We start from the raw sequence: 17,780 nt of genomic DNA on the forward strand, positions 1-17,780 counted from the left end.
AGCAGCAGTGAGGAAGTGGAGGGACAGCAGCAGAACAATAAAAAGCAATGATCAAAGCCTCAGCTCCACTCTGTGTTTGCAGGAACATCTGAGCTTACTCACATCTGTGAAAAAAGAAAACATTTTCCATGAGGCTCAGTTCACAGAAACAGACATGACCTCATGAGACACATGACCACAGGAAGTGATGAGCACAGATAATGAAGCTGTAAGAAAATAAACCCAGTCATTTTCATCATATCAATCTCAATCATCCATTTCCCAAACCTGATATTTCCATTTCGGGGTTATGGCCACTGTTAGACAAAGGCAGGGTACAGCCTGGACGCCCTATCACAGGGCCACGATCACTACATGAATAGCTAGTGACGCTTTGGGGCGGGGCTGCCTAACCTGATCCTTGAGATCTACCACCCTGACCATTTCCCAGTTCCCTGTTTTCTGCTGATTAGCTGACTCAGGTGTCTCTTTATTCTGATTGACTGAACCCACCTGATCCAGATAATCAACAGTAAGAAGTGCAGGGAGAGCTGGAAACATCTGGATCTCATGGACCGGGAATAAGCAGCCCTACATCAGAGTAACAATTAACTTATGAAACATGGGGCTCCGGGCTCCAGCCTGGGGGGTCCTAGCTGGGTTGTGAACTAGGGTTTTGCGCCACCATGCTGCCCAGATTTGATGATTTTTCTGTGAGCGTCTTCAGACTGAGGCTGCAGAAAATGTTAAATTAGATTACATTTTGAAGAAAAGGTTTTCCAGTAAATTCCTTTCACTCTGACACCAAAAAACTCCAAATAAATACCCAAAATAGATGTCAGCTCAGCCTTGTCCAAAATCTAAATCAGAGCATTTATTTGTTTTAGAGCACAAATGTTGACATTATAAGAGGGTGTGCTTTTTTTAGAGGTGTTGGAGGCGTCATGCTTTTACTTTAGCTGTAGGGTTTGGCTTATCCTCCAAAACACACAATATTAAGTGAGGATCATGCAGGTTCATGTATGAGTAGTGGACACAACAAAACTAATTGCTTTCTGTCCAGAGTAGTTGCCTGTTTTTGCAGCTGTTTTATCAACTAAAATCATCAAGCAGTGATAAAGCAGCAATACTAGGAAATAGTGAAGATGAAGCAGTGATGAAACAGTGATAAAACAGTGATAAAGAAATGATGAAACAGTGATGAAGCAGTGATGAAACAGTGAAAAAGAAGTGATGAAACAGTGATGAAGCAGTGATGAAACAGTGATGAAACGGTGATTAAACAGTGATAAAGAAGTGATGAAGAAGCGATGAAGCAGTGATGAAACATTGATGAAGAAGTGATGAAAAAATGAAGAAGCAGTGATGAAAAAGTGATGAAGAAGTGATAAAACTGATGAAACAGTGACGAAACAGTGATGAAACATTGATGAAGCAGTGATAAAACTAATGAAACAGTGATGAAACATTGATGAAGCAGTGATGAAACAGTGATGAAGTAGTAATAAAGAAGTGATGAAGAAGTGATGAAACAGTGATAAAACATTGATGAAGCAGTGTTAAAACAGTGATGAAACAGTGATGACAAAGTGATGAAGCAGTGATAAAGAAGTGATGAAGAAGTGATGAAACAGTGATGAAACTGTGATGAAGCAGTGATAAAGATGTGATGAAGAAGTGATGAAGCAGTGATGAAGTTGGGCGGCAGTGCCTCAGGTGGTAGAGCGGGTCGGCCAATGATCGAAGGATAGGCGGTTCAATTCCGGCTCCCGCCAGCCAAGTGTCGTTGTGTCCCTGGGCAAGACACTTAACCCTCCACATTTAACCACACTTAACCCTTAACATCCACACACCAGTGGAGCCACACTGGAGGCACAGTGTAGCTCCACTGGTGTGTGGATGTGTATGAATGTTCCGGTGATGGTCAGAGGGGCCGTAGGCGCGTACTGGCAGCCACGCCTCTGTCAGCCTGCCCCAGGGCAGCTGTGGCTACAATAGTAGCTTACCATCACCAAATATGAATGAGGTGTAAATGAATAATGGGTATACAATGTAAGTGCTTTGAGCGTCTGGAAAAGCGCAGATAAATCCAATCCATTATTATTATTATTATTATTATGAAGCAGTGATGAAGCAGCAATGAAACAGTGATGAAACAGTGATGAAGCAGTGATGAAGCAGTGATGAAGAAGCAATGAAACAGTGATGAAGCAGTGATGAAACAGTGATGAAGAAGTGATGAAGTAGTGATAAAGATGTGATGAAGAAGTGATGAAGCAGTGATGAAACGGTGATGAAACAGTGATGAAGCAGTGATGAAGCAGCAATGAAACAGTGATGAAACAGAGGTGAAACAGTGATGAAACAGTGATAAAAAAGTGATGAAGCAGCAATGAAACAGTGATAAAAAGGTTACGAAGAAGAGATGAAGCATTGATGAAACAGTGATGAAACAGTGATGAAGCAGTGATGAAGCAGTAATGAAACAGTGATGAAACAGTGATGAAACAGTGATGAAACAGGGATGAAGCAGTAATGAAACAGTGATGAAGAAGTGATGAAACAGTGATGAAGTGATGAAGCAATGACGAAACAGTGATGAACAACTGATGAAGGAGTGATAAAAAAGTGATGAAAATGCGATAAAACTGTGATAAAACTGATAAAGCAGTGATGAAACAGTGATAAAACATTAATGAAGCAGTGTTGAAACAGTGATGAAACAGTGATGACAAAGTGATGAAGCAGTGATAAAGAAGTGACGAAGAAGTGATGAAACAGTGGTGAAGCAGTGATGAAACAGTGATGAAGCAGTGATGAAATAGTGATGAAGAAGTTATGAAGCAGTGATGAAGAAGTGATAAAACAGTGATGAAAAAGTGATGAAGAAGGGATGAAGCAGTGATGAAACAGTGATAAAGGAAGTGATGAAACAGTGATGAAACAGTGATAAAAGAGTGATGAAGAAGTGATGAAAAAATAAAGAAACAGTGATGAAAAAGTGCTGAAACGGTGATGAAGACGTTACGAAACAGTGATGAAGCAGTGATAAAACTGATGAAACAGTGATGAAACAGTGATGAAACAGTGATGAAGCAGTGATAAAACTGATGAAACAGTGATGAAACAGTGATGAAACAGTGATGAACAAGTGATTAAGCAGTGATAAAGAAGTGATGAAGAAGTGATGAAGCAGTGATGAAGAAGTGATAAAACTGATGAAACAGTGACGAAACAGTGATGAAACATTGATGAAGCAGTGATGAGGAAGTGATGAAGCAATGATGAAGAAATGATAAAGCAGTGATGAAAAAGTGACGAAACAGTGAGGAAGCAGTGATGAAACAGTAATGAAACAGTGATGAAGCAGTGATGAAACAGTGATGAAAAAATGAAGAACAAGTGATAAAACAGTGATGAAACAGTGATAAAGAAGTGATGAAGAAGTGATGAAGCAGTAATGAAACAGTGAGGAAACAGTGATAAAGATGTTACGAAGAAGAGATGAAGCATTGATGAAACAGTGATGAAGCAATGATGAAGCAGTGATGAAGCAGTGACGAAACAGTGATGAAACAGTGATGAAACAGTGATGAAGTAATGAAGCAGTGATAAAAACAGTAATAAAAGAGTGATGAAACAGTGATGAAGAAGTGATGAAGTGATGAAGTAGTAATCAAACAGTGATAAAACAGTGAACAAACAGTGATGAAGCAGTGATGAAAAAGTGATGAAGAAAAGATGAAACAGTGATGAAGCAGTGATGAAGAAGTGATGAAGCAGTAATGAAAAAGTGATGTAACAGTGATGAAGAAGTAATAAAACAGTGATAAAGCAGTAATCAAACAGTGATAAAGCAGTAATCAAACAGTGATGAATCAGGAATCAAACAGTGATGAAGCAGTAATCAAACAGTGATGAAGCAGTAATCAAACAGTGATCTAACAGTGATGAAGCAGTAATCAAACAGTGATGAAGCAGTGATGAAGCAGTGATGAAACAGTAATGAAGAAGTGATGAAACAGTGATGAAGCAGTAATCAAACAGTGATCTAACAGTGATGAAGCAGTGATGAAACAGTGATGAAGCAGTGATGAAACAGTGATGAAACAGTGATGAAACAGTGTTGAAGCAGTGATGAAGCAGTGGTGAAACAGTGATGAAACAGTGATGAAACAGTGATGAAGCAGTGATGAAACAGTGATGAAACAGTGATCAAACAGTGATGAAACAGTGATGAAGCAGTAATCAAACAGTGATGAAGCAGTGATGAAACAGTGATGAAACAGTGAGGAAACAGTGATAAAAGAGTGATGAAGCAGTAATCAAAAATTGATGAAGCAGTGATGAAACAGTGATAAAAGAGTGATGAAGAGGTGATGAAGCAGTGATAAAGAAGTGATGAAGCAGTGATGAAACAGTGATGAAGCAGTGATGAAACAGTGATGAAACAGTGATGAAGCAGTGATGAAACAGTGATAAAACAGTGATGAAGCAGTAATCAAACAGTGATGAAGCAGTAATCAAAAAAGTGATGAAGCAGTAATCAAACAGTGATGAAGCAGTAATCAAAAAAGTGATGAAGCAGTAATCAAACAGTGATGAAGCAGTAATTAAACAGTGATCTAACAGTGATGAAGTCGTGATAAAGAAGTGATGAAGAAGTGATGAAGCAGTGATGAAACAGTGATGAAACAGTGATGAAGTCGTGATAAAGAAGTGATGAAGAAGTAATGAAGCAGTGATGAAACAGTGATTAAGAAGTGATGAAGAAGTGATGGAACAGTGATGGAACAGTGATGAAACAGTGACGAAACAGTGAAAACAAAGCCAACAGATGAAGCTGCAGTGAAGCAGTGATGCACCAAACATATTCAGCTACATCAGATTTGGCTCACTGTTATGGCAGCAAACCAAATGTGTCCAAGAGTGAAAATGAAAAAACTAAATGACGGACCACAGTAACAAGCAGAATTTGAAGTGAAAAACCGGGGAGTCAGCATCCAGACAGCCCTGGGGGTAAAACTGAAGCCTTTACTTTTTTCCCTCATAAGGATGACTTCGTTTACCACACTGCATTCATTCATGCTGCTTTTTCTCTCGTTTCATCACTGCCTGTCTCTCCACCATCCGAGCTGTTACACAAACCCCCTCCACCCCCTTCTGCACCTCATTCTGTCCCTGGAAAGAGTTGTGATGACCATCAACATTCAGACTCTGGGAGATTTTCATCCTCTGGTGCTGAGCCTGATGCTGAGCTTGTCAGTCTGAGTTTCTCAGTTCAGCAGCCAAAGGACTTTTACTGTTGGATATGTTTACTATTCACAATAAATGTTCTCTCCTTGTTAAACTGTTGTGTGGTGAAGCAGCAGAGGCTCTAATAACCCCTCCATGACAGAGGAAGATGGAGGAAGCCGAGTACAAAGAGGGTGGGGTGGTTCTCTGCAGACTAAGACTGCTGTTTATTTCCTAGAGGGAGGGGGGAACGGTGATCCTTCCTGCTGCAGGCTCTGCAGACTGAGTGAAGCTGGCAGAGCTGGGGAGGAAAGTCATGATGGCAGATCTTAATATTGCCTTTTTTGCACCCAGCTCTGCCTAGCACCAACTCTCAGAGCACTCCACCCTCCGAGACCATGTTCAGCACTGCCGGAAACAGGATGGTGTCAGTTTCAGTCATAAAGCTCAGTGTTTCTGCATCCACTGATGTGCTGCTGGATAAGAAAGACAAAACCTGGTAAAGGAGAGAAAACCACAGATCAGACTGCAGTGGAATGTGCACGTGTGTATGTATGAGCATGTGTGCACATGTGTATGCCCCTAAACCCTGCACCAACATAAATAATGCAGGGTGGAGGGAGCTCCCCCTGAATCCTCCTTCACCTCTGGATCATGTTTCTGGAGGTTCAGCCTGTCCTTCATCTAAAAAGATATGCTCATGGAAACAGGAACTGAATCTAGAATTTCTCTTTCTTTACTATCTGACATTAATTAAATAAACAGATTATCTGATGGCATGTTAAGTACACGAACACAATCTCACACAGTTGTTTTCATGGCTGTTCTTGCTGTTCGTGCTTGTCTTGTGATGTCCAAGACAGATGATTTGTGATATTTATTAATATAGTAAAATAAAACACTTCAGACATGTAATTATCACTCTAAATATTGGATTTTAAATATTGCATTTTAAGTATATAAACTAAATAAACCAAATGCGACACAGTCACTGGAAAAAAAACAATCCTCTAAATAAAGTGTTGGTGAATGTTAACATAAAACTATCAAGGTGTTTTTGTAGATAAAATGACAAAAGATCAAAATAAGAGACTGAAATTCACTTTACTGAAATAAGTTTAATAGAGATTTTCTTTATATAGTTATTTTTATTATTTCTAAATATAGTCAACAATTAATATTTCAGTCAGTATTATGAAAATCTGGTGATCAATAATATGAAATCATCTGACTGTCTGCTAACATGGTGCAGACTCGACTAATTTAGGCTTTTTTAAGTTTAATAGGCTGTTTTTGAATTAGGCTAATATTTACACACTAGCTGTTTTGGCTAATTTAGGGCTTTTTTGTTTGTTTTTTTGGGCTGTTTTAAAGTTTAGCTATTTTTTCAAGAATGCTAGCTTTTTGGCTCATTAGGGCTTTTCTTTTTAAACTACTGAGGTTGTTTTGGAGTTTAGCCAATATTTTAGCTACCTGCCTGTTTTTTTGTTTGTTTTTTTGGCTAATTTAGGCTTTTTCCCATTTTTTTAGGATGTTTCGAAGTTTGCTGTTCAAAGGGATAAATACTATTTCTTTCTTTAAAAAATAATTGTGTTTTATTTATGTTTTGTTAATTTTGATCTCCTGTTTTAAATAAAGGCACAAATAATGATGTTTTAAATAGATGATATTTTAATTTTCACACATTCAGTAAAAAGGCATACTTGTAGCAAACATAACATATGTCAGAGATAATGCCTGACGAGGTGTGCATTATGAGAAAGGTGAACCTCATGTTTCCACACCAACCCAAAAGGACCACGTGATCTGCAGCTCTCAGACTCCCAAAGTCAAACTCTCCTGTCATTTGTCAGCAGTTCTAAGAAAAGTCCAACTCCAACCAATTCCTGCTGGCTCTGAGGGGGAGGCTCCAGCTCTAAGAGCTGCAGCATCAGGAAACAGATAAAAACTGCTTCCTGTGGAGAGCAAAATGACACCAAACGTTTCATGAACAGTTTTTGGTGGAAGCTCTCATCACTCCTTACTACAGAGCCCCTTTATGTTTGGATGCAGGATCTGTACAAATCCATCCACAAAACATTAAAGTTTGTTCAGTTATAAGCTCAATAACAGACTGCCTTTGTGTCTCTAATGTTTGAAGCAAATCAGAAAATCCTAATACTCTGAATGAGTTGTGATTTTTCATCTGCTACAGAGGAGCACAGAAACAAAAGAAGAACCTCCTTAACTGCTGAGGAGTAAGAGCTCTGCACAAAGATGGAGGACAAAGAAACCAGAACCACCTTGACCCAGAAAGGAGAAGAGAGGAAGGAGAGTGAGGGAAAATGCTTCAGTGTTGGATGAGATCTCTGCTTCAAGTGAGACAAAAATGAAACAAAACAGCAAAAAGTCCAAAATGACTCATCCTATTAAGATGCTTGACACCTTTTCCTGTAAATCCAAATGACATTAACCATCACAGCAGCTTCTCATCCTTCAGCATGAAGACATTAACCGCTACACTTAAGCACACCCCTTCCAGTAATTACTGCTGTGGAATCCATTCCTCTGCACTGCCTTCACAAATCACATCACCCAGCTTCACTTTGCCGTGTGGAGTCCCTCAGGGACATGACCAGACCATTAGAGTGTCCACGTCTGGATTTTAAGTCTGGTAATCAGAAACCATAGTGGCGACAGGATTTTTAACACGAGGACCAGTCTAAGTCTTTCAGCCCAGAACAGCAAAGGGGCTGGAAGGGAAACGTGAACAAAGCTGCAGGTGGTAAGTTTGAGTTTGTTATTACACAAGAAGCTGCTGACAGTAAAAGTTGGATCAGACTTATATATTAAGTCAATAGATCAGACATAAATGTGAGGAGACTCCACATCTGGATGGAAGCTGATAAGTCACATGTGTCAAAGTCAAAGCCTGGGGGCTGGACCGGATCCTCCGGGTAATTCTATCCGGCCCTCCAGATCATTTTATTTTATTATTATTAATGGCCCGATGTTATCTTGCGATTATTTCTAACTTGTATAATTTTGAGAAAATATATTTTTATGGAGAGTAAAATACTGAAAGTTATTTAAGATTTAAGTTGATTTATTCTGGAATAAAATTCCTGCTTTTTAATTATTCATATTTATGTTAAAAAGTTATGGTTTAAAACTTTAAAAAATTGGGATTATGCTATCTTTTTGGATTATTATTTTACAAAGACTTTTTAGGCTATTTTGGAGTTCAGCTAATATTTCAGCAACATGCTAGCAGTTGTGGCTGATTTAGGCTTTTTGTTTTGTTTTTTAGGCTGTTTTGAAACTAGGCTAATATTTACACAATAGCTGTTTTGTGCTAATTTAAGTTTTTATTTTCAGTGTTTAAGGCTATTTTGAAGCTTAGGAATTTTTTAGCAACATGCTAGCTGTTTTGTCTAACTTAGGTTTTTTTTTTTTTTTTTTTTAGTTTTTTAGGCTAATTTGGCATTTAGCTAATCTTTTAGCTGGCTATCAGTTTAGCATTTTCAGCTATTAGCTTCAGTGATTTCAGCTATCAGCTTCAGCATTTTTAGCTATCAATTTCAACATCTTCAGCCATCAGCACTAGCATCTTCAGGGGGCAAATTCAGTTTACAGCATTCACACTAGCATTATTTCTAATGCTATATTATCTAGTTCATTATTTTGTTAAAAAGTGTTTAAAATGTTCATCCTGTTCGGCCCATGTGTTTTGGACCTTGGCCCCCTGTGTGATTGAGTTTGACACCCCTGTGAAATTAAAAATAAATAAATTAATAAATAAATATCCGGCATCCTGAGGGGCGGGTTAGCCCCTAAACAAAGTGCACTGATTTAGATTCACACGTATTTCTCAAGTCCTAACATTAGCTCCAAAATCAAGAAGCCAACATAAATATGCCAATCACACCTGGATCAACAAAAGTTGAACTTTAAAAACCACCAAATATTTAGAGAACGTTCAGGATCTCTGAAGGGGCAAACTGCCAAAGCCACATCTGACTTCATCTGACTGAAGCTCAGCGTTTCTTCAACATGGCTGTGTCACACAAAAACTTCTGAAACTTGCCTCCACTGTCGTTTGGTTCCTTTAGCGAACATTAAAGCAGAGTAAGCTGAGAAGCTTCACAGAAGTCATGTATCTGGACCTTAAAGACCAAACCCCGAAACGCACAGTTGAACCTGACCAAGCACAGGAAGCTCACCCAAATCCAGAGGATTAAAAGAATTTGAGTATCTTCTTGCTTTCCAGGTACCATTGCCCGGATCACAGATGAACATGCATGTCCAGAGATATTACTATCCTCTCTGACAAAGAATCTCATCCCAGAAGATTAGTGTTAGGGATGCTCAGCTTCCTCTGACTGTCTGCTGCTTTCAGTGCTGAAAAAGCTTCTTCAGCTTCTTTTGTCGATACTGATTAAAGACAATAACACAGACGGCCAAAGGCAGGCAGACACAGTCAGCAACCAACTCAAGACAGAAAAAAGAAAAACATTAGAGTCCGACCCAGTTGCAGCAGCAATGAACCTCCCAGCTAAGCTCCAACACTCCAGTGAAGCTCCTCTGTCCTCAGACAACCCCCCTGTCTGTGCGAGTCAGTGTCCCGCTGGAAAAAGAGTTCATCCTAAATGATTAAAGAAGGTCTGAAGGCTGGGAGAGAAAAAGAGAAGCTGTTTCAAAGCAAGATCCCAGAATGCACCTTTGAAAAACATGATCAACATCTCACAGGACACTAGTTGCAGGTCAGCTCTAAAGCTTCGATCACACTGTCCTCTGCGACTTGCGTTCTAGCAATTACTTTGAATGAAAAGTCTATGTAAACCAGTGTAGACTTCTGCCTTCAAAACCCTCACTTTCACAAAATATATTTGTATGTACAGTAAATTGTTTTAAGTTATTCAGTGTTTAAGTTGATTTATTCTTGAATAATATTCCTGCCTTTTTATTGTTCATAATTATGTTAAAAAGTTAGGTTTTAAAGTTTTAATTTTTTTTTTATTTAAATTAAAAATTGAAACATTTCAGCTACATGCTAGGCATTTGGGCAAATATAGGCTTTTCCTTTTTAGTTTTTTAAGCTGTATTGGATTTAGGCTAATATTTACACGCTTGCTGTTTTTGGCAAATTTAGGCTTTTTTCAGTTTTTTAGGATAATTTGAAGTTTAGCTATTTTTTCAGCTACATGCTAGCTGAATGGGATGACACAGGGTCAGTATGATCAAATATTGCATTCAGAACGAAGAGAATAAAAGGCATTCAGCATAGCTGCATACCTCATAGACTGAAAAAATAACAACAGTTTCGTTTTGTCCATTTTAGCTAACAACAGCTAGCGCTAGCATTAGCATTAGCGCGGCCTTTTTCATCTTGTCAAAAGCTACTCTTTCAAGTAAAAAGGTGTTTGCTTGTCAAGTAAAAAATATATATCCCATCCAAAGTAACTAACCATTAACTACAATGGCAACCAAACCCATAAAGAGTACAAATTACCTTGTATCTGAGAAGTTCTCCAAAGTGGTGTTCAACAGTCAGGGAAAAAAGGCCAACTAAGAAAATGGCTGACTGCAGTTTTCCTACAGCTCAGGGGGCGGAGCTTACAGACAAACCATACAAACTTTATTTAATCTGAACATGAACGAGATAAACAGATTGAAAATCTCTTGGAATCTAAACAGTTTTACAAGACTGAAATATGTTTGAAAAAGGAACACAAAGAAATGATGTCTTATATTTAAATGGCATTTTTAAAAGTTGAACGACCCTCCTTTTCCCATTTTTTCAGTGTAATCACTGTAATTTGGCATCTTTTTGTAAGGGTATATAATATCGATGGATATTATTGTAACATATTTTTTACCAATGAAGTTATACAATGTCATGTGTGTAACCAGTCAAAATTCTATGAAGCAAATTAGTTAATTTGGCATTATATTGAGACTCAAATTACATTACAAGTTACAATTCCAAACTTGCATGGCATATTAATAAAATGTAGATCAATGAATTTCAATCATTACACCTCTCCTTCCATTGACATATTCCTAAATGTCTAAAATACACTGATGTGAATAAATAAAGATAGACTGCACGTATGTTCTTTTGTAATACATTTTGTACGTCATGTTATTTTTGTCTTGAATAAAAATAAAGATGTCTTTGTCTAGCAACACTTTAAACAATGCTTGTCTTCTATGTCTCTGCTTCATATTGATTACTTCCCATGTGTATTTGGAATGTCTGCTCTGTGGGTACAATATCATGTTTCTATTTTCATCTGGAATAGTTGGTCCTAAGATCCTAAATAACAAACACTACTCCTGTAACACTGTTAGCAACATCAATTAGTTGAGATAATACAGAGCTTCCTGGTTTGTAGAAAACCTAATAACTAAAGTGTCAGGTTTTGTGTCAAAAGAACACTATTTTTTTCAAGTGAGACTTATAAATGTTTTCTATGATTATTGTAAAACTGCATTTTCACTTAAAGTCATTTATCACATACAAGTTTGGTATTAACACATATAAACTAAGGAAAATATATGTGGAATTACTATCATATAGTTTTCTTATTTATTTCCAAAGAATTTAAGTTTCAAATTGTACAATTTTACTGAGTATCTTATAAGTACTTTGACTGTCTTATGCTTAACTTACAAGTTTCAGATAAACAGACAAAAACTTTATAAGATTCATCTAAATCATTTCCATATGGTTAATTTTATTTATTTAGTTAGTTTTTTATTTCACATTTAGCTAGTATTTTAGCTGGATATCAGCTTCAGCATTTTCAGCTATTAACTTCAGCATCTTCAGCTGCCAAATTCATCTTACAGCATTCACACTAGCATTATTGTAATGCTATATATCTAGTTCATAATTATGTTAAAAAAGTTACAGTTTTAAAGTTTTTAAAATGTAGTTTAGTGTGTTTTATAAATGTTTATCCTGTTCGGCCCGTGATCTAAGGTGTGTTTTGGAGTTTGACACCCCGGTAAAAAAATAAACAAACAAAGCATCTGCCAGGATGAGTCCTGAAAGATCCGGGGAATAACCAGTGAAACTGCCATAATCTTCATCATAGTCTTCCTCACAGCATCTCCAATGACAGCATTATCACTATCTTCATCATGTTCATCATCATCAGAATGATTGTTCCTGTCATCCTCATCAGCAGCTCTGTCCATGTCACCATCATCCCCATCATCATCTTCATCATATTCAGCATCTTCATGGTGTTCGTTGTCTTCAACATGTTTATCATCTTCATCATCGCCACTGTCTTAATCACTGACCTTATCCTTCTTATCTTCAACATCTCCTTCGTTGAGGTCATCATTGCTGACGTTGCGGTTTCCATTGTGGTCACCACTGTCATCTTCATCAGCATCATCGTCATATCTGTCATCATCTTTGTCCTTTTCTGTGTAGTTTTTCTCGTCATCATCACCTCATCTTCATCACCTGTTTATTCTTGTCTGTGTTATTGTTTGTTATTGATCATTTTTTCTGTCACCTTCATCATTGGCAGCTTCATCAACATGACCATCATCATCACTCTCATTGTTTTTGTCATCCACACATCACCGTCCTCTTCCTCACATTTTCTTCATCCTCTTCATTAGAGGGATCAACAGGGAGGAAACAAAATGAAACACATCAAATCTTGTTGCTTCTTTTGTTTCCAAGCCCACTTGCTGCAGCATGACATCAGAGCGCTTCCAGATGTTTCTAACTCTGGACATCAACACTAGTGAACAGCTGCTCATCACCTCAAAGCTGAGATGAACCTGTGACTCGTTCTTCATCATCAGGAGCCAGAGCAGCAGAGGTGTTGGCCTGTGAGCTGCAGCTCCTGCAGAGCAGGCCTGAACAAAAGCTCCCAGCACCCAGAGGAGTCACCTCCTTCTGCGGATGCCCTCCTCCTCGCCTGCACCATCCTCCTCATCCTCCACAGAACCTCTGATGGCCCACAGAAGGAGCCTTCATGAAGGGAACACTTTCCATCCTGTTTGCAAACAGGAGGAGCAGCAGATTCAGAGCACTCACCACATCCCTCCTTTAGTCTCCTTGCTCCAACTCGCTCTGCTCCTCTTCTGGGTTAGATGCTGGGGGACGCAGAAACCCGTGGAGATGACTGCAAACACTGTGCATGCTAACGCTATCTAGCCTCCAGCTCGGAGTGGGACGGCCGGATGGGAGGAGGAGGAGAAGGATGATGATGCAGCACCTTTCAGTGCGGAAACAGAAAGGGAGGTGGGGCTGTTACCATGGGGACTGAGATGATGTGATGGAGGAGGAGGAACTGGGCGCTGATTGGCTGGCTGGGTGTGGCGCTCCTTGCCTGAGGGAGGGGGGAGGGGAGGATGACAGAGCAAAGGCTGGAGAGGAGCAGCTGCAGTCCAGGAGGAATCTTCAGCGCCCCCGTGTGGACAATCCTGAGAAGTTCACAGGCATGTTTGTGTGGCTGAAGCTGAGCACCAACATCTGACGAGCAGCAAGGAAGGATTGATAAACCTGTTTATTTTATATTTGTGAAATCCTTATCTCTGATTGTTTTTACTTGACATTGATCACAAACTGTCTCAAACTGGAGAAAAACAACAGTGTTTTTACTGCATGAAAGTACAAGAACTCTGTGAAATTAAAATTAAATGAGAATGAAATGAAAGATTAAGTGTGGAATAATACAATAAAACACTGATGGAGTTGAAGTGATTTCATCTGTTTGTTACTAACCTGAGTTCAAGTTTTCAGAGATCCTCAGACTGCTCCACAGCGCCCCCTATGGCAGCTGGAGGAGCATGCTCAGTGAAGCCCCGCCCACAGATCCATCAGCTCCACCTGTAGAGCTGCTGATGGGGACATGAACAGGCTTTAAGCTCTGCGTTACTTTGAGAATACTTTGAAACTCAAAGGGTTTTTAAAAAGTTCCCCTCTGAATTCCAGCTTTAAGACATAGAAAACGTCTGATATTTCTAGGTTTAAGCCGATGTAAAGATTCTTTTAACAGGAAATAAACACACAACAGAGACACAAGCAGGTAATTAGTGATGATTCCTACATAATGATCATGGCGCAGTGATAGAGCGGTCAAGTCATGATCGGAAGATTGCAGGTTTGATTCCTGCCTTGCCCGTCCAAGTGTCCTTGGGTAAGACACTGAACCACAAATTACTTCTGGTGGATGGTTGGTGACAGTGTTCAGCAGCAGAGCCGTCATCGGTGTGTGGCAGAGAACCTACATGTAACGTTTTATTTTCATATATGAATAGCATACATCTGGAAAAGGGACATGTAAGAAAAAAGTAAAAAAAATATATAAATGACATGTATAGAAAACAGTTACCTTTCATCTTTCTTTATTCCCCATAGACAATTTTTTAAGGTTTAATATATAATTAATAAAGAATGAGAAAGTGGCAATTTTCAAAAGTTTATCATGGCATAAACTGGTAGATAAGTCTTATTTGATTCATATGCATGTGGAACTAAGAATGAGTGCTGCAGGTCATGTAAATTTGGGAGTGGTGAAGACAAACTTGTGCACAATGATCTTCATCATGAGACACACAGGATAAAGACCGTACCTGCCAGCTGGTAGATCTGATCCTCCACCAAAGAAAATGTGGAAACAAATCAATTATCTTACCTAAAAATAAACCTGTAAAATTTACCAAAACTACAAAGCAATTATCTCTTCAAATTCCCAGGATTTTACATTGAAGCCAAAGAGCCACAAAGGACGGATAAAAGAGCTGCAGGTTGCAGGCCCCTGGTCTGGAACAAAGTTTATTTCAGTCAAAGATGAGGTAAAAGCAAATCTCTATTTTTTTTCTGAGACTTCAGCCATTAAAAGTGTCTTTCTCCAGGGGATTTTTGGGGAGTCCTTGATGCTTTTAGGACTGTAATTCCCTCAAAGCTGTAGAATCCATCAGTCCTTGCTGCATCGTCTGCAGCTCGTCTTTTAGCCAAAATAGAAAGATGTGACCACATTACTGTCCATTGACTTCCTGTTTATTTCAGGGTAAAGGATTTTACTACTTTAAAAAAATGACACAACCTTGAATTTCTTGGTCAAGCTCCTGATTATTCCTGAATCAACATGAAAACAGGGGAATGAAATGTGTGGATTAAAAAAGGAATAATCTGCCTCAACAAACCAAAGGACTTTTTAAATCTTATTTCTGTCTTTTTGGATAAATGTTAGTTCAACAGTTTGACTTTACACCTTTAACTGTTTGTTTACATTGTTTTTAATTAAAATTTTTTGCTTAAATGTATTGATTATTCAATGCTTTTTTTTAGTCTTTAATCAACAGAAGTTTTTTTTAAATGAGCTTTATCAAAACCCATAGATTTATGTTGTTTTCTTAATCACTGATTCAAGTTTATTCATGTTTCCTAATTCAGATTTCTCATATTTTCATGGTTTATTTGACAGATTAGGTTCATACGTTTTTTTCCTTTCTTGGTGTTTGTTTATCTTTTTAGACGCGTCAAACAACACCCGGCATAGAAAGTGCCTCCTCAACCTGGTCTGGTCAGTATCCAGGTCCTCATGAACTTTCCTCCTCAGTTCTCCTTAAACATAATTTGATGGTTCTGGTGATTTTGGTCCAGCTCCTTCCACCCATGACCACCACCGACATCCTTCCCACCTCTACTGAAGTTGTCGTTAAACGGTAACCAAACCCTAAATCAGCTTGTTTTGTCTGTTGACCTAAAATAATGGGGCTTTAAAAGTGCTATTTCCAAGTTTTAGACAAATTAAAATAAACTTGGATAATTCTGTTCTTGAATTGAGGTATTACAGTTACATTTTGTGATTGGTCAAACCATTGCAGTCCCATGTCATTTCAGAGGTCATTCATGAACTGCAGCTCCAGCAATGATAACAGTTCTGTTCCCCAAGCTCCAACCCTCAGACTGGATTTTCACATTTCAGCTGTGGGTGGAGTCAGCCTCCAACTTCCCTGTTTGGTTACCCTTTAAGGCTCAACACTTCTCTACCTGCATGGTTTCAGGTACTCTTTACATCGCTGCTTCCTACAGTCTATTAATGTGCTTTATTGGTGAATTGGTTGCTCTAAATCACGTGTCAAAGTCAAGGCCCGGGGACCGGAATCGGCCCTCTGGGTAATTCTATCCGGCCCTCCAGATCATTTTATTTTATAGTTATTAATGGCCTGATGTTATCTTGCGCTCATTGTTAACTTGTATAATTTTGACTAAATATATTTTTATGGAGAGTAAAATATTGAAAGTTATTTAAGGTCTAGAGTCACTGTTCATCCACATCCAGAGGAGCCAGTAGATACGGGTTGGGAATCTGGTCCAGATCCCTTCTGGACGCCTCTCTGGAGAAGTGTACCGGACATGTACCACCAGGAGGAGGTTATGGGGAAGACCCAGTACATGCTGAGAGAGAGAGACACATAGATAGAAATACATAGTATTCTATATGTACTCCTCAATTTGAAAGACTGCATTTTGTGTATGAACGGCACCAATTGTTTAGAATGGGGCAAATACGCAACGAATATTTTTATAACATTTTTCAGTGTATAGCTGCCATATGAACAAATGGCCGCCATTTTTGAACATGCTTTTCTGAAAGAGCCGATTCTAAAGTACATCCATGCCAAACTTGGTGCTTGTACCACAAAAATGTACGATTTGTTTGAAGCGTCATCCTTAACCCTCTGGAACCGACGGAGCCTCCTGCCGTGAAGCTGTGAGATCAACGTGATAAAACTGTCTAAAATGAACTTATTTTATCTTCTTTAACTGATATTTTATTGAATTAAAGGGAGAATGTGGCCCTTACTTGTAGTTTTAGGACAAAGTCAATCTTTTATTTTAATAAATGAGGCGAAAGAGGAGATTTGGCATCTTTTAACCTTTTTTAAAAACTAAAGGAAAAAAAACTCCCAGACAGTTTATTTAAATAAACGGAAACCTGTGTCCTGAAATGAAGCAAAGAAATTTGGTGGTTAAGGTTAAAAAGAACAAACCAAAACGGAGTTGGAACCTTGGCCAAAAGAAAAAGAAGTCAGGGAGACTGCTGACCCAGCCATGACGACCGTCGGAGTCAGCAGCTCCCTGCTAAGGGCTGCCTAACAAAACTACCTGAAGAACACAAATGAAACAAAGCCCGCAAATCAGAACTACCAAGGTCCAACCCCAAACTAACACAACAAAACCCAGCAATCTAAGATTGCTGAGGACGAAAAGTAACCCAACCCAACCCAAACCAAACCAAACCAACCCAACCCAAACCAAACCAAACCAAACCAAACCAAACCAACACCACACAGCCCATCACCCAACCTGCTGCTCTGCTCCCTGCCTGGCCTGGTGTGGCCTCCTCTGTCTTAAATAGACACCAGGTGCCAATCAAGGCACATTGGCCACACCTGCCAGGTGAGCCGAAGGGAACTGGATGGGAAAGGAGGCCAGACAGCAGCAGGACGTAACAGCAGCATTCTGTGGTTCCTGTTTGTACTTTGAGGGTTTGGCTTTCAGAGCCTCGTTCTCAGCCAGAACTGCTGCATGCTAGTTATAT

General features: G+C 39.0%; 2 protein-coding genes across 7 annotated transcripts in view; both read right to left on the bottom strand.

Annotated features, from left to right (window-relative positions):
• Window positions 1–13,491, bottom strand: part of akap6 (A kinase (PRKA) anchor protein 6) — a gene marked incomplete at its 3' end in the record, with an annotated part of 208,933 nt that extends 195,442 nt beyond the window's left edge. Inside the window, 1 exon segment of one of the 5 annotated variants that reach the window (XM_036211423.1) lies at window positions 13,262–13,491. 5 annotated transcript variants of the gene reach the window in all.
• The window catches only part of tle5 (TLE family member 5, transcriptional modulator), a 439,890-nt gene that overhangs the window by 248,880 nt on the left and 173,230 nt on the right, over window positions 1–17,780 (bottom strand). The window lies entirely within an intron of this gene.

Source organism: Oryzias melastigma, linkage group LG4 (assembly GCF_002922805.2).
Source record: "Oryzias melastigma strain HK-1 linkage group LG4, ASM292280v2, whole genome shotgun sequence".
Classification (NCBI taxonomy): Eukaryota; Metazoa; Chordata; class Actinopteri; order Beloniformes; family Adrianichthyidae; genus Oryzias; species Oryzias melastigma.